This window comes from Pezoporus wallicus, unplaced genomic scaffold, assembly GCF_028554395.1.
Source record: "Pezoporus wallicus isolate ANWC-B61680 ecotype Strahan unplaced genomic scaffold, APGP_CSIRO_Pwel_v1 scaffold_6362, whole genome shotgun sequence".
In the NCBI taxonomy this organism is placed as follows: domain Eukaryota; kingdom Metazoa; phylum Chordata; class Aves; order Psittaciformes; family Psittacidae; genus Pezoporus; species Pezoporus wallicus.
Window position 1 is genome coordinate 4,589,711 of NW_026637663.1, and position 24,257 is coordinate 4,613,967.

A 24,257-nucleotide genomic window follows, 5' to 3' on the forward strand; every position below is an offset into this window, starting at 1 on the left:
CAACTGAAGCTCTTTATGCAGCAACTGGTAGTCTCAATATTCTCTCTTACACCAAAACTGGGATAATTATTTTTACAGTATATCTCCCCATTAATTATTACAGCGTTTTGTTTAGAGACACACCAACTTAAAGGTATTTGGATACTTTAATCCGTTAAGGTCCTTTCCAATCCCAACCATTCTATGATTCTATCTCTGTGAAAAATATCACTTAAGCAGGTGATGTGCCTAGTGCAATGCCAGAATTGGAAAACCTTCAGTCAAATGAGTGAACTAACATAAGGGTTTGCTCAACATAAACATGCAAGGACGAAATGGGTATGAAGAAAAAGCTTTATCGCTGGCCTAAAGAATGGCAAGTCATATAATTTCTGAGGAGAATTCAAGGGGACTTTCAGCAAACTAGGCCTTGTTTCCCTTTTATCAAGCCTGTATCTTGAGTACACAAGCTGATCAAACATGTATTGCTACCAAAGATACAGGACAACAGCTAGGTTGCCTTTTGAGCCCCCAGGATAGCACAGAGAGCACTCTACTTTTGTCCTAATTGGAACCAACAGAAAAGTTCTACATCAAACTGTTTGCAGTAGAGAATGGATCTTTCAGTGGCAGTGAATTATTCCTGAAATGGTTCTGCTTTCCACAGAACATTTCAAGTTTTCATTGAAAACCTGAGCAGGCAAACCAAGAAACTAGTTAAAATACTTCAGTTCTGAAGGGGCATCACAGCTTGACTCCAGAGGTCTCAAGTCCATCCTCTTCCTGTTCTTTGTTGGGGACTTTGCCCCTCAGCCAAACTACATTTCCCAACAAGCTCTGGCCAGGCAGCAGTGCTGATGCACACCTTTCCACCTACCCAGGAGAAGAATACTGTTCATTATGGAAGAAGCAATGAAGTCAAGGAATCACCAGTTTATTTGTTGGGTCTTGCAATCCTCTCCACCTCAGTCACTGTTGAAGGGGTAGGGAAGAAGAAAACATGAGTGAAGAGCAACATGGAAGACAAACGGGCATGGATCCTTTGAGCCTACTCAACTGCAGCAGCTATTTTGTGTAAGAAGTCAAGTGGTTCTAGAGGACCCTCCAAATATGACGAGGAGAGTCACTAGGGTATGAAAAAACAATTGAACAGAAAAAGAGGCCATTCAGTCTTGCTCAGTGACAGCTGTAGGATATGTCAGCCAGCTTTCATATAGAGATCAGCTCAGCACCCAGTCTGAAAGCCAAGGTGCAAAAGAAACGAATATGTTGGGTAAAGGGAACTTTAAACACAAATAGCACAAAAAGAACCACAAAAAAGTACAGAAAAGATTCAGGAAAGTAGTCTTGACATCCTCAAGCAGGAAGTGCGCACTGACAAGAAAAGTAATTTAAAGTCAACTGGTGACTGTACTTACTTTCCAGAGAGGCTTGCTTTTGATTTCTCCAAGCAAAGTCTCATCTGGTATAACTTAGCTGATTTCAGTAAAATCCATGTCAATTTGCCTGTTGAGCCTCTTGCCTTTAGAGAACTGGTATATTATCTAAGGTGAAAAATACATGCTTTGGCTGTGCTTAAATTTCTTCTCAAGCAGAAAATATTGTGAACTGGAAGCTTCATAACTGACAATGTTTCCTCCCAGCTATTCAAAAAACAGAGGTAAAAAGTTGCTTTCGCTCCTGAGATCAAAAAAAAAAAAAAAAAAATCTGGAGTTTAGTTTTGAAAGGAAAAGGGAATCTTCTGAAGCAAGGTGAAGACTAGGGATGTTAATATAGAGAAGCTCTTAAACATATCTGCAAAGAGGATCAGAAATAAACATGCAAAAGGAACTCAACACATTTCTCAAAGGGAAAAGTTATGAATGATTTGATATGTTTGAAACTTGTTGAGATGGCTTTCAGAACAGAAATATCAAGAGACTCTTGATCAAGCGAATCTAGGAGAGGCAGAATGAGAAGCAGAGGTGAAGGAATATAAGCCCATAGCAAAAAAAAATATTTTCTTGCTGTGTTTCAGGCCCTTTTTCTTTTGGGTTAGAGCTGTTGTGGAAGGAAAAGACATAAATATGTGAGCACCTCTCTTTTAAAGCTGGGTAACATCCACTGAGCCTCAGAAAAAGTTTTGGTTTGGATACTAAGGAACAAACTCTGATCACTTCTTATCTGAGTGTTTCTCATTTAGACATCCTCCTGTACAAGGTAAAATAATTGATGAGCTGGTCAGGTAGGGAAATGCCAAACAGGGCACCAAATTATAGTAGAAGGTTGATCTACAGGAAGAATTAGCCTCTGGATTCTCTTGAGTCACATAGAAAACGGGAAAGATAAAGAAATTGTCAGACGCTGATAAAGAGTTTACTGGATTGTTTAGATTGTGCCAAGTGTTTTGCAGGGCAGGATGTTCAGCAGTGCTTTTGGTGCTGCTCCAAAAAAAGGCTTGCATATGATCTTCCCTTAGCTTAACATCGGTGGGCAAGCATGCATATGGTCAACCTGGGTGACTTGGTCGTTGGTAGGAGCTTGGTGATGATACACAGAGTAGCAACAGATCCATGACTACCCTGCCTTTATCCATTCCTGCTACCCCAGTACTGGTGATGCAGAAACTAGCTGTAACAGCAGAGAAGTGCCTAGCATGGCTGGAAGGGCATGTACCGTTCCCATGTGCTGTTGAGATCTTCACCTGTCAGCTCCATCCTGATGTGAGGTCTCACTGGTGGAGCTGATGTAGATGCCTGCAGCTACTGCTGTGCTCATCTTTGATCAGCTGAACTTAAAATGCAAGTTGCTGTTGAGGAAGACAGTGTGACTTTTCTTTCTCCAAGATGTGGATGCTCTCAACTGTTTAAAAATTCCGTGTTGAATATTCCCATGTGTGTGTCCATACTCTGTTATTTGCAATATCTGCTTTGAAGCATCAAAGCAAAATGCCTTTGTCAGCTTTGTCTTTTTCTATTTGACAACTGCTGATGTCATTTTACTTCTGTTTGTGAATCTCAGCCTGCTTGCTGCTGAGTCACAGAAGAAAGCAACAGACAATAAATATAACTGCTTGTCAACTCAGAAAGATGTAGACCAATGGAATAACAATCAGGAAGAGAGTCTTTTTTAACCAGTAATAGCAGAACAGAAGGATCCTGTTTCCTTTGCAGATGTCCCTGTCATTCACAAGCTTTAATTGATGTGGGCTGCATCCTCCAAACAAGAAATATGAAAGTCAAGAGTCAATAGCAGAGACTACCCTATCAATGGGAATAGAAGCAGAGGAAGCATAAGCATTCCCATACATGCTGCCTAAAGCAGCTGTCTGCTGCTAGAAATTATAAAATGCATACCAGGAACCTGAAACACAGAAAGATGGCTGAACTTTTCACATCCATGTTCTGATTACCAGAGGATTACTCTCTCATCCAGCAGTCCTCAGTCTTTCAGCTGTCTTGACCAGGGCATGAAATATTTCAATCATTGTCCAAACTTTTTTAAGTTTTAGCAAAGTTATACTATTGGTAAGGCCACATTTCAAGTTCACTGAAGGATGGTGGCATCACAGGAGATGACTGCATATCCACATGGTGCTAAAGTCATTGCTAATTGATTCTCTGAGACGGAGAGAACAGGTCCACACAGCATATGATGATACAATTCTTAGAAAACTGGCAGGCTATAGAGTCCACTGACACACACCACCATCCTTGAAACCACAGAGTCAGGTGAATCTATGACTACAATGGCAACTTTGAGCTACTGGGTGAGGAAAAAACCCAGAGAAATAGAACCATACTGCTGTGTCATGGTGAAGATTACATGGTTGTCCAGGTGGTAGTTTGAGAGATGGAGTGAGACGAGGTGTATACCTTCTTCCATATGAAAAGCTTTCTGGGACATCTGCAAAGTGAGAGAATAATATGACTAATCTATATAGACTCCTTGATGTTCTTCACCAACACAGTCAGAAATATTTTAATCAATTGTAACAGCTTAAAAATAGCCACCACAAACTCATGCCTGTTTTCCTGGGGGAAAGGGTGTTTCTGAAATATAGTGGGTACTCGCAAGAAGGATTGTGGCATACCTCTGAAAAAAGCTGGTCACCAATGGAGTAACCACTGGATCAAAGTGTAAGTAGGTTAGGTAAGATCCCTGGAATTAGACTCTCACTATGAACACAAGTCTCTTCATGGGTGTTTTGGCTTGAATATATTCTCTGTTTCTCATGGCCAGGTTTATTTTACTAAAAAGGATTCACTCAAGCAGGCAGGAGGGTAATGGACAGAGACTTCCCTCAGGGCACAAAGAGCAAGGAAGTACCATTTCCAAAACAGTAATTGTCAAATCACAGCACCTGAAGGTTGCAGTGCTAATGTAGACTCTCCCACATAGACATCCAGCAACACAGTGAATCTGGGAGGCTTCCATCACCTATTATTCTCAGCTTTCTACTTTCCTCTCTTTTCAAAGTTGTATTACATACAATACAGTGCAGCTACTGCCAAAGTCCAATCCCCCAAGGAAGCCCAGAAAGTCATTCAATTGTTCCTCATTTTATATGCATCCACATTAATTAATCAGGCAGTAATGGAAGGGACTTTGAATATTTATTTAAACTACATCAAAGGTGCGGCACTGTTTTTCCTTCTTGTATGACCTGCAAGGAAACAGAAAAGAAAACAACCCTGACAATTCCATTCAAGTTCAAGTTATTTAATCCCATAGCTTTTATCAGGGTATTTTTCCTAAGGGTTTATAGGCTGGGGTTTGTTGTTCTTGCCACGGCTAATTTAGTTCTCTGCATGTGCTTCAAGCATTTTGCTAAGGAGTCACACTGTTTGTAATGATCTTGATGGTAAAAGACTATCAGCCCCTCTCTGAGGTCCTACACTGGCTGAGGGAAAGGCTCCCAGATTCACTATCTCCTTGTCATGCCAAAAGGTACACTATAGCCCATTTCTTTCAGAAACAAATGCCAGCAGGACTGAAATCTGCAAGTTTGCCTGCTCAACATGAGCAGGAAGAAGAGACTGATCCCCTGCCAAGCAAGAAAGTTGAAACAATGAGAACATTAGCCAGATAAACCACAGAGCTAGACTTGATTGCAGACTTAGCAAGGATAAAACACATTTTACTTGCTGCAAAGTGATAGCTTCAAATAGATATTCAAAATATATGACTGAAACAATTTCTCATGCCCACACTCTAAAAAGTAAATCATTGCCTCAGTGCTAGCAGAGCGTACTGCATTACATACTTACCCTTTTCACGGGTTCAACGTCAGTACAACGATATGCAGAGGATCGACGGTTGATTTATTGATTTATTTATTTATTTATTTATTTATTTAGGACAATTCCATGCATTGAATCAAAAAATACTAGCTTTATCTGGCCTTAGGGCTTTCTAACTGTTTATCCTTATTAAAAACACATGTACTTTAAAAATAGAAAAAAGAAAGTATCATTTTGTTTTTCAGCGTGAGCTATGATTTTCCTCTGTTACGGGTTATAGCAGCATATTTAAATAGAAGCCCCTCTGAACTCAAAAGGAAACTAAAATGACAGAAATTGAAAAGTTTTCTGGTTTCAGGTGCATCAGTGACCCCAATCCAACTTGTCTGTGGCTTTGCTCGCATAATTCAGTGTTTAAAACCCTTTATCTTTCATGGCACATGATTAAATATTAGCAGAAATGCTTACCCTTGTCTGTCTCCACCTTCCACCAAGGTTGGTGTTATTGTATTTTAGAAAACACAAGCAGTTTTGTTTCCCTCCTCCCCCAGCCACACATACATAGCAGGGCATTTTGACAGTTCCAGCATGTCTGTTGTGTGAGAGCATTGTGTTTTTCTCATGAGCATCAGCCTGGGTCATAAGAGGGATTCTTTTCACATTGCTGCAGCTGTGGAAAAAGTAAGGAGGTATCATTCATGGTATTTGTTTTTTGCTCCTTTGGGAGGGCAGATCCTTCTGATTTAAGCTGTCTTCCAAATAGCTGGGATTCATTAACCTCTGGAGCTGCCTTTTGTGCCTTTTGTTCAGGAGCCTGAGAGATTAGTGTAGACCAGGCATCTAACTTTTTGATAACTATGACTAGTGGAGATAAATCCCACTGTAGGTAACAACTTCTGTCAGTTTTATGAGTCAGGGCTTGTTCCTGGTCACTTCAGCACACTGTTCTAGCTCACCCTGGGTTTTCTTCCTGAACCCCAGTCACAACCAAATCCCTCACAAGAAACCCAGCCACCAGAACTTTAAAGCCATATCACCAGCCTCAGAAAATTGCAGTTGTGTATATTCCACTGTTACCCTTTTCTTAGTCCTCGCTAAAAAAAAATATGTTGTCAGGGTTTATTCTGCACATGGCACATTCTCTCTGCAGTTCTATATTGCCTCTTCATAGCTAGGCTTTGCTGTCTGCACTAACTGAAAACTATTAAAACCATATAGTATTTCAAAGCAAGCAGGTCAAAACAGCGCTCTTCTTAGTATCCCCCTTGCTGCTGGCAACTGTTACTCGCTCTTACAAAGCAGATCATTTAAACCTTGTCTAGCTGTCTCCCACATTTCTAAAGCATCTCCTTCCTGATGGAACTTTAGCTTTAGCTGTCCTATTCTTTCACTCAGGGTATTTTCTTCACATTACTCCTGTTAACATAGCACGTTGAAAAATCACTCAGGGCCAAGGCATCTGACAGAGGTCTGCTGCTGTCAGTGCCTATGTCCTAACTGATTGGTTACTGGGTTACAAGAGTTGGGTGAGCTTCTGTGTCACAGCTCAGCCCTTAGCAGTCAAGGACTTCTGCATCACTGGGTCATAGGTAATCTAAGGACTGCAGCATACATTTTTTGAAGCTGGTATTACCAAGCAACAGGAGGTATGTTCCCTGAATAGACACGGAGGTAAGCAGTTTCATTCTGGTATATGCTTATTAAATATTTTGGTGCAGATGTCACAGCAGGTGACTAGAAGATGAGATGGATGTTGAGATGTAACTATTTGAAATAGCACCATCCCCTCTGCCCAAGACAGAGCTGCTCTGTCTGCGTTGCAGTCCTTGGTACCCTGTGTGTCTGGACTGGGGAACTTACAGCGAGATGCTGTGGCTCCCTCTCTACCTCTCCACTCCCACCCAAATATGTTGAGTTTTTTCTTTTTTTTTATTTTTTTTTTTTTTTCAGAGGCAGCAAGAGGTGTCAAGTACTCAAGTCTTGTCATGACATTCAGGGAGGGAGGAATAAGGCTACACAGAAGAATAGGGTATTTAGGTTAAAAGTTATTATGGTGTAGACAGCATCATTGTTGGGAGTAAATCCACAGGCTGCTACTAAGTTAGTCTTGTGACTCTTCACAATACAAAACTTTTGAGTTTCTAATACTTAAGTAATGCAAATCCAGAATGATTCTCTTGACCTCAGTTCTGGGTGTCACTGTCATATGCTGACTTTAAATACAATTGTAGCTTTTTGACAACTCAGGGATAAATTCTATGCTGGCAGAACTGATGGATTTACACAGAGTAGTGCAAATTATTTTAGTTTTTCACTGGCGATGAATGATGTACAGCAAAGTTTAATTGCTATTCTAATCAGGGTGCAATATATTTGCAAAATATTAATTTATAAATCCAGTCCTCCGTTTACACCACAGCATTCATCATTGTTACAATTGTGTTTAAGTGTGTGCATATATATCTTTACAAATACGTATGCACTCAAACAATATACATGTATATTTATATACACACAAACCCTCTCTTTTATATACACAACTGCATATATAAATACATGCACACAAGCGTATATATATAAAAACCTGAAAGCTCTTGTGACTTACAATAAATAATTACAAATTGCATAGAGGATAAATGCAGCTTCCTTTTCTTTTTTTTTTTTCCTAGACTAGGTTACACATCCTGTGAATGGAGCTAAAATAAAGCAAAATTTGCAGCGCAGAAAGGAAACGGTTTTGATGTTTATGAATCACTACTGCCAAATTTGTACAAGTAAAATACAGTACACAGCAGCCCCCTTCATGTTTAAAACATTCTAGGGCTTAACAAGTGATAACCTGAGATAAGCTACTGTTGGGTCAAAGAATGAATTAAACAAGTGTTGCCTTTAGTCTTGACATGAAAGCATTTACAGACCCAGTGTTCTAAATCTCTGCTGGCAGAATATTCAGAGGTAGAAAATGAAAGAGCACTTAAGATGCACAGGCTCTTTCAGCTATGGATTTATAATGATATTCCTGTAGAGCAGTTGTAGAACACAAAACCTGACTTGGGCAGCAAGGAAGCAATACCTCAGCTGGATATGGTAAGGCCTGGAGATTAGACGTGCACCTGGAATACCTTCAAGAGCTAACAAAAGCCTGAGAATAGATCACCTTCTGGGGGACCAACAGCAAGAAGAGCTGACTTAGTGACCTTCCCCTTCCCTTTGCTGCTTTCTTAAATTCAAACAGTTCCATTTTTTTTCTTGCTTACATTTTGTGGGTACACTTCATGATTGTGCGACTGCCAGGCTGAAAGATGGGTATCACAGGCACAATGGCAATAGACATTATTTGTCAAAGAAACTACTCCCTTTCTGTCTTGAGTGAATCAGCACGAGGCAGAGGAGAGGGGATTTTGCCCTCCTTGGCCAGTACCTGAATTTGTCTGAGCAGATCATTGTGCCGTTTTCAAGATGTGGACACTTGTCAGCCAAGATTCAGAGAACTGGTAAGATCTGAGTGGATGCTCTTTCCCATACAGCATCAAAAAGCTCATAAATGGTTATGACTTGCTCAACTGATCCCAACTCAATCCAGCTCTTTGGTGTGGACCATACTTCATTTTAGTCTCAGTTTCTTATGTTATATTGGAGTGAAACTTTTTTTCCTTCCTGAGCCCCAAAATGCACTTTTAAATAAATGCACTCACTTTCAAAAAAACTCTGGTTTATTTTAAAAAAGCTTCCAAGAAAACCAATGGGCTAACAACAAAGGTGAAATGCTGAGGGCATTTGGAAGTAGCCAAGACTCAGGTTCTGGACAGATGCCTTTCATTGTTATAACTTCTTCGTGTAGAGTGCAGTACACAGAGCCATAGACTAAATTGTCTTTGACCCAGATTTTGTTTTGCCCTATCTCCTGCCACTTTGAAACAATGTGTTTCTGGAGAATTCCAACAGAGTGAAAATCCCTGAAATTGGAAGAAAATGAATCATAAGCACTTAACTCCAGAATTGCTATTCAAATCTGCCTTGCTGCCACACTCCATTCTTGCCTTGGATTTTGTTTTCCTTTCTGTAAGCTCTAGAAATGCCCACAGTTCTGTTTTCCTGACCACATAAAAGCACCCTCTGTCTGAGCATTTCTAATCCAATAAGAATCTAAAAACTATGCAGACAAATACTTGTCCCAGACAATACTTGTCCCTCAGCTGCAGGGACAGGATCAGACGCCACACAGAAGGGACATATACCTGTATTTCCTATGAGAGCTTGCTGGTTAGGAACTGGTAGGCATAGAGTCTGAACCCTCTGCAGCCTGCCAGGGTTCAAGGACATGTCTCCTCTACATTGTGGAAGTGGTCCTAACTTTGGCGAGACAAGCTAGCCCAAGCAGACACTCTCTCCACTGGGCTTACTGCCTCCGCACAGGAAAAAGAATACTGAAATCATGGGATGAGAGAAAAAAGAAATGCCAGGAGGGTTTGAGTAGTTAGGGCACTCTCCTGCACTCCTGGAGATGTTGGGAGTTCCAGCCTCCACACGCCAAGGGTGACAGCATACCTGCAACCTTTGAACAAAAAGCTGAACTTCACAAGTCCATTCCTTTGTGTAGTCCCCGCTAATATCCCCAGATCTTTGTGAGGTGCGGTAGCACCTTTACTTAACCCATCATTTCACCCATCACTTTGCTGAACATTTCTGCACATAAAAGCAGCTTAAAAGGATGATGCTCTTACGTACCAGAGGTTAATTGCAAAAGTCAGGAAAGCTGATGTTTTGCCTGAAAACAAACACAATGTATGTTTGTACTGGAAGTTGTAAACAAGGAGGCATGCTGGGTAGGTAGCCTCAAGCTAGCAGAAACTTTAAAAACCCTGAGACTTGTCTTTACATTATTTATAGGCTGGAGAAGATTCATTGCTTGTGAAACAACAAGCAGCCCTTGTGCTACGTCTATTGACACAATGAAACCTTCTTGGATTGAAATTTCCTTTGATATCATGTAGACAGGATTTTCTTAAACAGTCTGCGCTCAAGATCACCCCTTCTTTCACATGCACACTCTCTCGCTGTGTCTCATATACTGCATACACTTCACAGTGAACTGAACCCCATGTGATGGGAGAGAATTATCAAGAGAATATGGTATCTTGAAAGAATAAATCCGTAAAACATTGATTCTTATTAACCCAAATAAAAACAAATTTCATGAAGGCATTAGCAAAGAGTGAAAAAAATGTTATGTACACAAAGTTGGTGTGCTCTCTGCAGAACCCAGCATGTGATAAAGATGTTATTTTTATAATATTATCAGAAAGCAGGGAACAAAGTAAGAAAGAGTACTGAAAGACTAATTTCTCCCCCAGAAAAACAAGACAAAACACTGTCCTAAGAGAATAGTCTGTACTCACTGCCATCCTTTATCCTGAGAGCAGACAGCAAGGGCTCAGTGGGCAAAATTCCATTGCATGTAACTCCTCTGAAGTCCAAGATAGTACACCAGAGATTAACAGAGCCTATTTCAGACTCAAAGCAGTTTTGCATTGTATTTGTTATTTATTGAACTGCAGTAGCCCCTAGAGGCTCTCAGTAGGACTGCTGTCTTCTTGTGCTCCAAGAGCTAACAAGAAAGAACAGTGATGGGACACTTGGGCACTTTGATTTCATCAGGGTCTGGCACAAGCTCAGAAGTTTTCTTGCATACCACCTTTCCAGAGACCATCTTCATGTCCTCCTGTTGCATACATTACTGAGAGAGATCCCCTGACATAAGACCACCAATGCTGGTGGAATTACTACTATACACACAGCTTCCTATTGTCTGCACCAATTCATCTTCACCTGTTACAAGCAATAATTCATTTGCCAGAGAGAAACAATGTCGCTGCCATGTTGTAGATGGGCTTCATAGCAGAAATCTTCTATTAGCCAGTCCCAAGAGCTCCAGAGGAAAAAAAGAGAAAAGTCAAATTTAGCAGTACAGCTGTCAGAAAAACACTAGGATAGTCAAACATGAGCTTCAGCCATTCCCCTGGGGTTGGAAAGAATGATATCTTGTCATGTGGAGATGTTAAGAGAAAAGTAATTAAAAGCTAAGAAAAAAAATAAATAAAAGGAGATCTGTAGGAGCACCACCTCTAAAACAGACATTTTAAAGTGCTAAAGACTGCTGTTTCTTTATCTGGGGAAAATTGCCTGTTCTTTTTGTTGTTTTGTTTTGTTTTTCTCCTTTTCCCTAGCCTAAGTCTTCAAGCTATAACACTGCCAGAAAAAGTAGCTTCACTGCTAAATAGACTTCATGCAATATGAATATATATATCACTACATACTGCATGGACAGACAAAGGATGGCAGTAGATATAAGAGTAATGCTGCACCCTGCCCACTAAACATACCAGAAGACAGCCTCTGGTGCAGCTGGCACTAGCTAATATGCAGTTTAACTTGCACAGCACACTCCCAAGTCCTAAATCCACTCTTTGCACCACTGTAAGTGGTCTGAATATGGTTCTTCCATCCAAGGTATCCTGACATGTTTTGTATAAGTAAAATTTTCTTTTTATACTAGGTTTCTTATAAGAATCCTAAATTGTTTTACGGAATTTTTAAAACTCATTAAGGTCTTGTACAATTGGTAAATATATTTTAACTTAATTGTAATGCAATCATTGATAGCATCAGTATTTTGATCACTGAGATTCATCGCAGAGGTGGATGTGCTGTAGTATGGTTGAAACCCAGAGAAGCTCTGACATTCCAGAACAACATTACTTGATTTGTTAGGAAAGGATATGCAAGACAAAATCACATGTATCAAAAGGACAACAAAGAAGGCTCTTGTTTTCAGAAAATAACCTTTCTGAGGAGAAGAACTTGGAGCTATTGGACGATAAAAAAGCTCAACATGAGCTGACAGTGTGTGCTTGTAGTCCAGAAAACCAACCGTACGCTGGGCTACATCAAAAGGAGTGTGACCAGCAGGTCAAGGGAAGTGATTCTTCCCCTTTACTACACTGTTGTGAGACCTCACATGGAGCACTCTGTTCAGCTTTGGGGCCCCCAACATAAGGACGTGGACCTGTTGGAGTGAGTCCAGAGGAGGGCCACAAAGAGGGTGAGAGGGATAGAGCATCTCTCTTATGAAGACAGGCTGAGAGAGTTAGGCTTGTTCAGACTAGAGATGAGAAGGCTCAGGGGAGACCTTAGAGCAGCCTTTCAATACCTAAAGGGGCTTACAGGAAATCTGGAGAAGGACTTTTTGCAAGGACATGTAGTAGTAGGACAAGGGGAAATGGCTTTAAACTGAAAGAGGATAGATTTATATTAGATATTAAGAAGAAATTCTTCACTGTGAGGGTGGTGAGACACTGACACAGCTTGCCCAGAGAAGCTGTGGCTGCCCCATCCCTGGCAGTGTTCAAGGCTAGGTTAAATGGGGCTTTGAGCAGCCTGAAGTTGAACCTAGTGGAAGGTGTCCCTGACCATGGCAGAGGAGGTGGAACTAGGTGAGCTTTAAGGTCCCTTTCAACCCAAACCATTCTGTGATTCTATGAATCGTCAAAATTAGTCTTTCTGACTAATCAAATTTGTCTGAAACAATCATGGGACCTTGGCAAGAATCTTTATTTTCTCCATAATCCAAATACTGAGCCTTTTAGCACATGGCTGTGTACTGATCTAAAGGAATTAGGTCTCCCTCGTCACCTGCCAACATCAGTTCTGCAGTTTTCCTCAGTGACTTTTCTGTTGCATGTCTTTGCCTATCAATATCTATTGAGGCTGGATGGAGCTTATGCCTCAGGATATTCTGTTATGGCAATTTAGCACCAATTCCTCTGCTGGCTGTGACATGAGGTCCTCAGAGAGAGATGTAGAAGGCATTTCTTTGTATCTGTTTTTCTCAGTATCAAGCCAAGACTTGTTTCTGCTCCTCAAAGATAAGTAGGAAAAAGAGAGGATAAGAAAAACAGCAATGGGAGGGAAAAAATCATCCAAACACATCCATAGGAAGGTCATAGTTAATGAGGAGAAAATATGAAGAATAGGACGTGAAAAGTATAGTGTGACTGAGCAGTGTCACTACCACAGGCCCAGTAGGAGATTAAGGAGACAGGATTTAAAGCAATCATAGCCACTTTTTCTGTGGCTTTCTTTTCCTTTCAGTTAAAAAAACCCAAATGAACTCACTGTTTGTCAGTTTAATTCTGTAATAGAGGCTTTGGCCTGCGCTGACTGGGCAGAGACAGTGGGGTCCCCTGTGGACTCCTCCCCACTTACCTGCATAGCTCCTAGTACCAAATTCAGCCCAGCAATGAAGGGGAGGAAGGAGCACCCAATTGTCAGCTGGAGGCTCAAACAGCACTGCTAGATGTGTAAGGGAGCACCCACACCTCCTGACAAGAATGTTCCTTGCATATATGTTTCACAAAGCTCACTGCGTACTCATTAACTAAATTTCATACTTTGAAACAATGGGCTCAGCCAGGCTTTTGTTCTTGCTGTGAATATGGTTATTCAGCTTTTTGTCGGATCTGACCTAAAGACCACCAACACAAAGATAGGAGCTGAAGGCAGGAAATGCTCGTAAGTTTCACTTATATATGAACTGGAACATAATATAAAATAACTCAGAAAGGAAGGTGTACCAGTACCCATTTCTCATGCCAATGTGTGCAATGGATGGAATTAATAGCATGCCTAATATTTTTGTTAACTCAGAAAAGGTGCTCTGGAGACCTGTTATTGATGACAGTGCTGCATTGTTATGTAGATGAGGCTTCCAACCCAAAAGTGATGAGTGGTGCAGTTCATGCTGCATTTTTGTGGAACAAAGACAAATCTAGCCTTTTAGTCCCTCTGTAGGGTTGACTTTTTGTCATCCTTTAGATCGGATAATTTGGGCTAGTCTTCTGCCTGGCATGAGCAATATAAGTTTAGCAACAGCAGTCATAATGTACTTAAGGATGTAGGAACATTAGGATCCAGACTCTCTGGATCATTTCTCATGTGCTTCCCACAAAGGAAATCTGACTTGACATAGTTTTTGCATTTAAACTGAGCAAAAACTATGCATTACAGTTCCATCCCCACTGCTATCCTAATGAATCCACTGGGCTTCATAAATATAGTTCCTTCAAAGAGATGCTGTCAATAGAAGTAGAAATCATTCTCTTCAGTGTGTGTTTAGAGTTAGCTAAAGGCTAACCAAAATACCCCCAGCAGCTGGTGAGCACTTAGGATCTGTATAGTTTCCAGGTCAGAAGGAATTCACAGGGCTCCAAAACTATGCCGGAGTTGATTTGGTGGGCCACTGCAATTTGAAGTTGAGAGCAGCACACACTATGTATTCATAAATACGTGTTTTCCTCAGGAGTTTAAATTTTCCTTCATTTCAGGCTGTGTAGCTAGTTTGCACAACACAATTAACAGAATTTGTTGCTGCAATAGGAGTTTGCAGTAGTGGTTCAAACAGGACACGAGTCACAATTGAATCTAATTCATCTTTTCCTAACTCTATGGACTTCTCAATGCTAGTGCAAGTAAAGGATTGCAAAAATCCTTTTTTTTTTTTGTCAGTGAAGTAAAAGCTCTGCCTATGAATACATACACAAAGCACCCCTGCTGTAAAAGCAGCACCCATTTTACATTGTCACTTCTAGAAAAGGATTTGACTTCCCAGAGTGAGAGAATGCAACACACTACGATTGTGGATTTTATTCAAACTAGCATCTTCAGCAATAAAGTAGTGGGTGTAATCCTTAGAGAGAGGTCTTACCATTTTAATCACAGTGGTACAATGCTGCGTGTAGGCAAGCGATAAAATAAATTTTGAGACCCTGTTCTGAGCAATAGCATTCCTATGTTCTCACTTCATACTTTTTTTTTCAACCTCCATGAATTAGGATGATTTACAACCTAATGTTAACTTAGATGAAGGCAGAGTTTGCAAGCTGCACATGCAGAGAACAGTATGTATATTTTGGGAGGGTGCTGTGTAGCTCAGATCCCTTCCATCACTTCTGACTTGTATATAGCAAAACTATTTGTTATTCAGTTTTCAAAGACAGCAAAATGTGTCGGCCTGTCACACACTGTAAGCTGCCAACAGGAACTTCTGAAGAAACCCATCTTTCCTTCATGGCTAACAAATAGCAACTTCCAAAAACTAAACACTTGCCTTTTATGTTCTTCAGGAAACAAGAAAGCAAGAACAAAAGAATTGAACATTATCCTCTTCCATGAAGATTCTTTTATGTGCTGGCACTTACAACCTTTTGGAATATTACCTTATTCTGGCTTCATTCACTATATCACCATTAGCTTTGTGTTCTGGATAATGTGGTTAAATTATTGTGAATGCTATAGTTAAATTACAAATGTTGCCTTGGCTGCTAATCCACTGCTGACTGCTTGTTACCTTGGATTGTGTGGCCGGTTACAGTTCACTGCCTTTTGTCCCTGTCTTCCCAGGGTACTATCTCTAACCAATTACCAAGTCTGATGCTTTCTTATTATTCTTGGTAGTTATTAAGCAGAAATCTTAGATTTCCTTTGGCATCATAGCAACAGTGCTAATAAAAACTAGATTGGACCTGGGAAGTAGAAGCTATTTTTTTACCCACGGTGCAAGCCCAGATCAGCCTGCAGCACAGTAGGCTTCCCTGCTTTGCCATGTCAGACCTTGGCTGAGATGCCAAAGTGGACTAATTAATGCTATTTCTGTTGCTGTCACCTACACCCAGGGAGGTAAACTCATACCACACAGATGAAGTCATGCTATCAACTTTTTTGTGTTCCCATGCAGGCCTTCTGGATTTGAACCAGCAGCCCACAACTGACTCTATAGCCTGCACAAATTCCTGGAGCTATCTACTGCCTTTGCCATGGATCATTTCAGCAGTATCCAAAATAAGTCAGTAAACCAGTGGACAGAGCCAGCTGGGAACTGAAATTTTTGTTCACAGGCTATTGTACGTTTCGATAATTGTAGTCCCCAGTTAGAATAAAAACTATGCCTAAAATAACCATTTTCTCCAATTTCCAATTCTTAAAATAGTATCAGTAAAGGACCATTTAAAAATAGTTTGCTCTGAATCATTTAATTTCGATTTTATACAACAATCAGTGCTGTAATAGCACATCTTTAACATGCTTAACATCACAGACAGATAATGTATAGCAATCATTTACAACACTTTAAACATCTCATCAAAACTAAATTTTCCAGCATTTTATTTTGAATTTTCCCTATAAAAAGTCAAAAATTGAACTTCTGCAAAATACTCTGATTTACATGAAACCACTTTTAATGGATAATTATTTTTCATCACTCAGTGTCTTTTCTAACACTCATAGGTTAGCCATACATACCTAGAACAGCAAAGGCTACTTACTCTGGATCTGCATCTTCTCTCTTTTCTGTGTTATCCTCAGGCTTGATTTGTCTGGTTTCTGGCCCTGTTGGGTGTCATGGCCTGTGCCTCCTTTCCAAACACTGGGAGGGGGAAAGCACAGATATGCCCATCTCAGTGGGCTGGCGGTGACTCTCCCACTTAGGGACCCTCCAGTCCCCTGGCCATATGTGTCAGGCAAGCCAGACTGCTTTACTTCAGAGTTGAAGCAAACACGAAAATTAGCAAAAGGCAGCAGATTCATGTATTGCCTCTAAGACGACTACTAAGTTACTATCAAAGATCCACTGCTTGACATCTGTGTCTGTAGGAATTCATTTTCTCTAGGTGTTGAAGCCAATGCCAGGCCTTCTTGTATCTTTGGGAAGAGACAAGACCTTTAAACCTGACTGCCTCATATGTCTTAGATGCATTTCCTTATCATCTTGTCTCTGCAGCAATTTACTACTTCGTAGGGGGTAATAGCACCAGTAATTCAAGTAGCTTTTTACTTTGGCTTTCTCTGTGGAATGATTCTCATGTGAAATCCACTACTTTCTGAGGTCTTGGCAGAGCAGCTGTCGAGGCTGCAAAGGAACAAGAGCACTTACCTGTAGAGAGGCAGGAGCAGAGATTCAACTCAGAGGGAATGTTTGTTTTGTCTACACCACAGGGAAGAGCCATGCTGAAAAAGATGGCTTACAAGGTATAGATGAACAAAGAACTAGGTTTTCCTTAGTAGCAGGCAAGAGCACATGGCATTTGATGTATCTCAGCCAATGTTAGATGCTGACTAGTAGTAAACAGTTCTTTCCCATCTATACTTACAAACCTCTGCTAGGTCTGGGAAGCCATGCTGATTTCTGTGGCAAAAGACATGGACTTCTCATTGGTGCCAACAAAACCACTCAGGCAGGGCACTTTTTTGTAGAAGAACAAGCTGAATTTTATAACAGAAGAAAATGTTTCTACCCCCCCAAAGAAAACAAAACTAAAAAAACCTCACTATAACATGGCATTCAACTATATTTTAGCTAAATTTTACATAAATCTGAAGCAAAATTAAAATGCCGAGTGCCATTTCAAATGGAAATTTAGTTTCATTTTTACAGTTGAAAATATTGTACTCATGAAAACTCATGATTTATAGAATCATGTTGCCTGCATACCAGCATAATACTGCCTTCCTTAAATTTGAATCTCTTGCCTGAGTTCAGCCAAATTTGGCAAAGATAGAGAGTCCTCAGAAATAATAAAGGCTCAGCAGATTTCTTGACTATCTTCAGAGCAGCCTTTGAGTGGCTGTGCAGAAAGAGTGAGACCCTGTCAGCGGCTCTGGGAAGAAGAGGCAGCAATGTGAGTTCACCTGTTACATGTCAAAGAGTTTGCACAAGAAAAAGACATCAGAAAATGTTCCAGCACTCGGAAATTTTCCATTAGAGCTCTAAATAACTGCAAATTCAAATCCACTAGAAAACAGCCACCCTACATCCACATCTTACAGGACTGTTCTTCCTCTTTTTTGTTATATCTTTTTTTGTTTTCTATCCTTAAATATAATACAAAAAAGAAAGGCAGGTACTGTTCCCTGTCCTCCAATTTCTTTTCTTTCTCTACTCATACTTTTTCAAAATTCACCCCAGGGACAAGTTTTCAAATGAAAAAGTGAGCATGAAGGTCTGTAACTGATGCTTGCTAACTTTTACAAACTCAAGGAATGCTTGTGAAAGAGGACTTAGCAAAAAATAAGCTTTGATTTACAGGGAATTTTTTTTTATAGCAGGAAAAAGCTAAAATTTCCTGGAGAAAGAGGAAAATAAAAATCCTTCATTTCCAAAACAAAACTATAGTAGGGAAAAATTAAAGTGGCTCATATGGATTCCCCAACTTGAAAATAATTTAAAACTTCTACGTTTTGCTGTTTTAAGAAATGAAACTGAAAGGTCCAATAACTTGGTCATTAAGTTATATAATTATTAAGTAAGTTTGTATGGTCATTCCCACACAAAAGCAGAAACATCCCTTATAGTATATTTCCCATGATAGGCTGCTCTTTTAACACATATGCTTATCAGTGACACCTGAAATATGTGACTCCAGCTTTTAATCCCTGAAGGCAGTTTGTTACAAGTATGCATGTTGATAACGGCTAACATGTATTTATATCTTAATTTTCAGTGCCCAAAAGGCACATAAGTCTTTCCCTACAAATAACACTTAAATACAGTTTTGGATGCTGGCAGCTATTTTGCCATTAACTTCTCTCAGGCCAAGAAGGCAATGAAGATTTTAATTATGCAGGTCATTTGTAGAAAGCCTTCCCAAAGCCCAGTGGGATAACTCACTTATTGGAAATTTCATGTTTCCACATATCTGAATATGAGCCAATTTTTCTTTTCCCTTCTATGAGGATAGGCTATTCACGTTTGGACTGCAGCAAGGACAAGGGATTTTTAGACTACAGTATACCTAATTCCTGCTTTCCTGTTCTTATGAGTATCATTTTTTCTTCCTTCTTTTTCTTCCCTTTGGGAATAAGATTATCTATTGTTTTAAAGATGATCTCAGTTTTCTGAGATCACCTCATCTGGGTAGCTTGGTGAGTTGATTTTCTAGGAAACAGTGAAGTGCAAAGCACAAATGGAATTGCTTTAACAGCTATCAGGATGGGATCTGCATGAAATTTCCCCCACTGTCTCAGCTGTTCTCACTATATGCCAAATCACAGTTTCAGATAGCTGAAATAAATAGATTCATCTCTTCAGACTTTGATTTGGCTGCCACAGAACTCTGAGCTTTCCAAAGACAAAGGCTCTTTCCATAGTCCTATACAAATTCCAGAGAATTTGGATTTACAACCTGTACAAAATTTCAGAAAAGCAAAGGTATATCACATTGCAAAACATTATCCTGCTCCAACTGGCATGGCTTCTGCCATGAACTGACAGGTTTGTTTGAAAGCAGACAGTGTGACCCACAGCGGACTCTCAGAAGTCTCCCCATCTGATATCACAGTGAGAAATTAAAAACAACAACAAAAAAGTATACGTTTAAATTCCCAAGTGCCAGGTATAAGCAGTTCATCTGCACAATCTGAATCTGCTTCAGCCTTACAGAGTTACATTTAAGCTATCCTTCCAGAGCACATCTCCTGGTAGCTTCCTGGTAGCCTGCTACAGGACAGACTGGCACGTGATGCCCTGTATGTGCCTTTCCACTCATAAGACCTGTCTGCACCACTCATTTGGGATAAAGTCAACACCCCAAACAGAAGGGGTACTGGGACCTCCCAATTCCTACTTGTGTTCTGAAACTCCGGATTAGTGATGGGTAACATTAATCCTCACAACACTGAGTGATTACCTGACATTTAGGAAGCCTGGAGGGCAAAGCATGCCCAGTCTTTACCAGCTGGTGGAAGATGGCTGGGCATTACAGAGCTCCCAGAGCCCATGACCATACCAACCTAATCCAGACCAGGAGGAGTGGTGTCCCAGCGGCAGCAAGCCTAAACCCAGCTGAGCACCTGTCAAGAGCTGTAATTGCAAGTATTGTGGACTTCCTACTACTGTGTAATCTCTGATTCAGGGAGCACCACCGGTCACTGTCCATGCAGATCCCTCTGTCACAAGCTCAGCAGTGTGTCCCTTGAATGATGGGCATGTACCACTCATATAACAGCAGATACAAACAGACCACATTGAACTCCAGCAAGTCTATGAAGTTTTGCTCAGCTCTGCTGAGCACTCTGCTGGCTATAAAGCATGTGAGTTTCACAGATATTCTGGGGTTTGGGATGGTTTTATTCCACTGTCATGTGTTTAGCAGCTCTGTTTCCAGAAGATCATCACAGACCCCTCAAATAGCAGTGACTTTTAATTGCTACTATCCATATGGGATTTGAACCAGTGACCCAGAGATTAAAGAAACTATTCCTGATCCCATTACCCATCTCCTGAGTCCACCAGTCCCTGAAGAATGTGATTCATTAACTGAACTGCTCTTTTGCTGACTCTATTTTTCCAGCACCTCATAACCTGCATGAAATGACAATATTTTTCCCATTCTCACTATATGTGTGTCAGATACTTATGTATCTCCAGTTATTTTGCTAGCTAGCCTCATAGGAGTTGTGTAAATGGCATTATCAAAATTGCATCTCCCTAATTCATTATTTCCAATTTTATAAAATAGCTGAGTTAGTGAAGACACTATCAAAGGGGTTTTTAAATAAACATGTTTAATCTTGTGGAGATTAAAAGCGATAGTATGGGTGACATATAATGACTATTTTACCCCAAAGCCATCAGAAATACAACGTCAAAGGAAAACACATCAAACAAATAGTCACAATAGAGAGCATTTCAATAAGAAGATAATCACACTGCAGGATTTGCTTCAACTCAGTGGCCTAAATATTTCCCTATATGAAAAACAAAATGAAAAAGGAATATTTTAAGAAAAAAACTAAACACAATTATACTCCACAGCCTGTTTAAAAAGAAAAAAATGAAATGCAGTGAATATCTAAAGTAATTTATTTTAAAATTAATTCCTAGAACTTAAAGTTGTCCAACAGACAAAAATTAAAATAATTTAAGAAACTAGGAAAAAAAAAGGCAAGATCAATTTCTAGCATGATACAAATTTTTATTGATAAGAGTAAAACAATTAGGCAATGTGCCTCTAACCTGATATCAAGAAAATTACACTGACTGTCTGATTATCTTAGTATTTTTTCCCAAAGAATGTATGGTATTCAGAAGAAACACATGGCCTGCCAGTGTAGAAACTCATGGGAAGCAGTGTAGATTGAACTCTGTAGAAAAGGAATTAATTTAATAAATCACAAATCCTTCTGCTACTCATGCTGGCTGAAAAGGGATGGCTGATGCAGGATAATGCCCAATTTTCATGCACTGTGCTGGGCTATTAGATGTACAGGTGTTATAAAGGTCTGTCCAGATCCTCTGTTGGTGTAACTGGCATAAATCAACTGAAGTAAATTGAGGTATTCAAATTTACTTAGGTAGCTGGGAGAAAATCACATATACATTTGCAGCCTGAGAAGCCCAGAGAAGGGTATTTTAAGGCATATTTTATTCTTTGAAGTTAGGAATGTGATCAACTCCTTCCAACAGATGCAGCCTCTTTGTGACTAATGGCTTTTCCACTGACTAAATATTTGGACTCATGCTCCATAGGGCCCAAGCTTCCTGCCAGATTTTCACTAACCAAGATCTCATTTCTATTGTGTAATTATTCTATTAATTAAGTTTTCACACATTTCAGTCATGTGCAATGTGGCATTTGATCTGTCCCCAAATCATTCTACAAACACGAGCCAAAGCACAAACGAATTCAGAAATGGTACCTGGCTATACACTTTTGCTAAAAATTTTGGGTCACGCCACTTGCCAGATGATCGCCCATATAGCCACCTGACTAGCACATAGCCTAGCTTAGTAAGACTCAATGCTTTCCAAACAGACAAAGCCAAAGGCATCAAAGAACCATGGATCACCCACAGCATGTGGGAAGGAAGAGCTTTGCTCGACCCCTCTAAAAGACTAGGCTGGAATCCACTCCCTCACTTCTTTTGTCCCCAGGCATTTTGTTTTTAATAAATTTTGAAAAGATAGCTTCAAGCACTGCAAACTCAAACCCACCTGTGTAATATTGCTTGTTTACCTGGCATTACAATAAAACTTCACCTTGGGTAAAGGAGCCCCACCACAGACTTCATATCAGTCACCACCTATGAACAGTACATGCTATGTTCACATCAGCATCAGGAGAGGAGAAACAAGAGGTCATCTCCCTTTTGCTTGAAGCTACGGACAAAAGATTTTTACTCTGTTTGACTTCTTTCAGCCCAGGTTGTATGGCAAACCCGTTTTGTATCAAACAGTGGGCGGGCTTGCAGCCACTGCTGGAAAGGCAGCAGTTACAGGCCATTGCAAGCCAGTCTAATGCCTCAGTCTGTTGAACAGCTCTCAGCTAGTTCCGATGCCAGATTAAGCTCTACTGGGGTATGTGGGTGTTGCCTGTAGTCCACTGCACATATTGACACCGAAGTGTTGGATCGGGGTCCCAGATATCCAGAATTCCCAGTGAGTGTTTAGGAGTGTACAGGGACAACACAGAACCTCACGGCTTTTGAACAGTACTTATTTTAGTTCTTAATACAGCTAGAACACACAAAGTTGTTCAGACTAGAAAAATGTTCCTTGAAATTGATGGCTGGGCTATACTTACAGTGTACTGGCTGTTCAACGTAATCAGGCTAGACAATTTGTGATGGCTAGTGCCTTGCTCTCCTAGTAACCGAAGAGTCATAAAAAGTAGATGGAGGTATCTGGCCCTTCAATTTAGTGTCAAAAAAAGTTCTGTAGCTCTATAGTACCAACAGGACTTCTCAGAAATAGTAAAGTATATCAGATTCTTGTTGGCATAAAAAAAAATTAAAAAAAATACCAACTGCTCAATATTCAAACACGACAGTCACATATTTGGATTGACATGACTGAGAAAGGTTTCTCAGTCATTTCAATGGGAACTTGGATGAAAGAAACCAATCAGAAGGTTTCTTCCACTGCTTTTTTTAACACTGCCTCCAAGGTACTTTTCTGTCTTCTTTTTTTTATACGACTTATCAATATGTATTTCAAGGTTTTCTACTTTTATGTTTGAACACATCTTTTTTAAAAGGGAGCACGATCAGTTTCTGGGGATGCTACTTAGTGGTACAGAAAAGCAGACACAGACTGTGAGGAAAGTTTTCAAAAGCCCATGGGAAGTGACAGGGATGGAAAACTGATCTTTTCACAGCAAATCACTCCTTGGCAGCTTTCAGGTTATACCCAGCTGGTGTATGTTGTAGCCTTTCATGGGTACCAGGTGGTGCTCTGGACAAGGATCGATCTCTATTACCAGTCCTGAAGGCAGGCCCAACATTGTACATTATTACCGTCCCTCATCAAAATGAAAAACCCAGTTCTGGTTTTCACTTCAAATAACACTTCAGTTTATTTATCCCACCTTTTAACCAGGCAGACATCACTTCTCATATGGCTAAATCTTAACCTAGGGGAAAATCTGAGTACAAGTTGAGGAGAAGAATCTTACCTGACTTAAGCAAAAGAAGAGTGGTATTATTCTTGATTTCAGGCAAGAGGCAGTTTGATCTTAATCATATTGTGCTATGGCCTACTTTCAAATTAGGACACTAAGAGTTCTTCCACTTTTGTTTCTGCACATCTTCAGTAGGCATTTCAGTTTTGGAATAAGATTAGTAATCTGTACAAAAACACACAGCTAAGGATAAAAGAGGCAATTAGGGTTACATTCAGGTGAGCACTCCACTCTAAAATAATAAGAATTAAAATAATTATACAGTTGAAGGATAATAAAAACTAATGTCTCCCTTGAGAATCTTCAGTTCCTCTCCTGGTCCTTATTTCGATTTAATCCTTGAATCCTTTTGTAGGTTAATACAATTAACAATAGGGATAAACTCGGTAGTGTTTAGCCAATTGGTCTTGCAAAACTTGCTTTTCTTTGCTATGACCAGCAGGGGTCTGAGGAAATACTGCCACCCTCTTGCTTTTTTCTAGCATCAGCCGACGACATGAACACTCAGACACCTCCCTTTAACCACGCTGAGGGTACCAGAGA

The 24,257-nt window shown here is 40.2% G+C and overlaps 2 long non-coding RNA genes across 2 annotated transcripts; both read right to left on the reverse strand.

Annotated features, from left to right (window-relative positions):
- Positions 1 to 254: 254 nt before the first annotated feature.
- On the reverse strand, positions 255 to 5,937 carry LOC130597941 (uncharacterized). Its single transcript, XR_008971892.1, has 4 exons — positions 5,671 to 5,937; positions 3,316 to 3,865; positions 1,394 to 1,523; positions 255 to 951 (listed from the first exon to the last, which is right to left on the reverse strand). It is a non-coding gene; the product is annotated as an uncharacterized LOC130597941 (long non-coding RNA).
- Positions 5,938 to 9,692: 3,755 nt separating this feature from the next.
- LOC130598030 (uncharacterized) lies at positions 9,693 to 16,779 on the reverse strand. Its single transcript, XR_008971918.1, has 3 exons — positions 16,561 to 16,779; positions 10,847 to 11,131; positions 9,693 to 9,757 (listed from the first exon to the last, which is right to left on the reverse strand). It is a non-coding gene; the product is annotated as an uncharacterized LOC130598030 (long non-coding RNA).
- Positions 16,780 to 24,257: the final 7,478 nt, after the last annotated feature.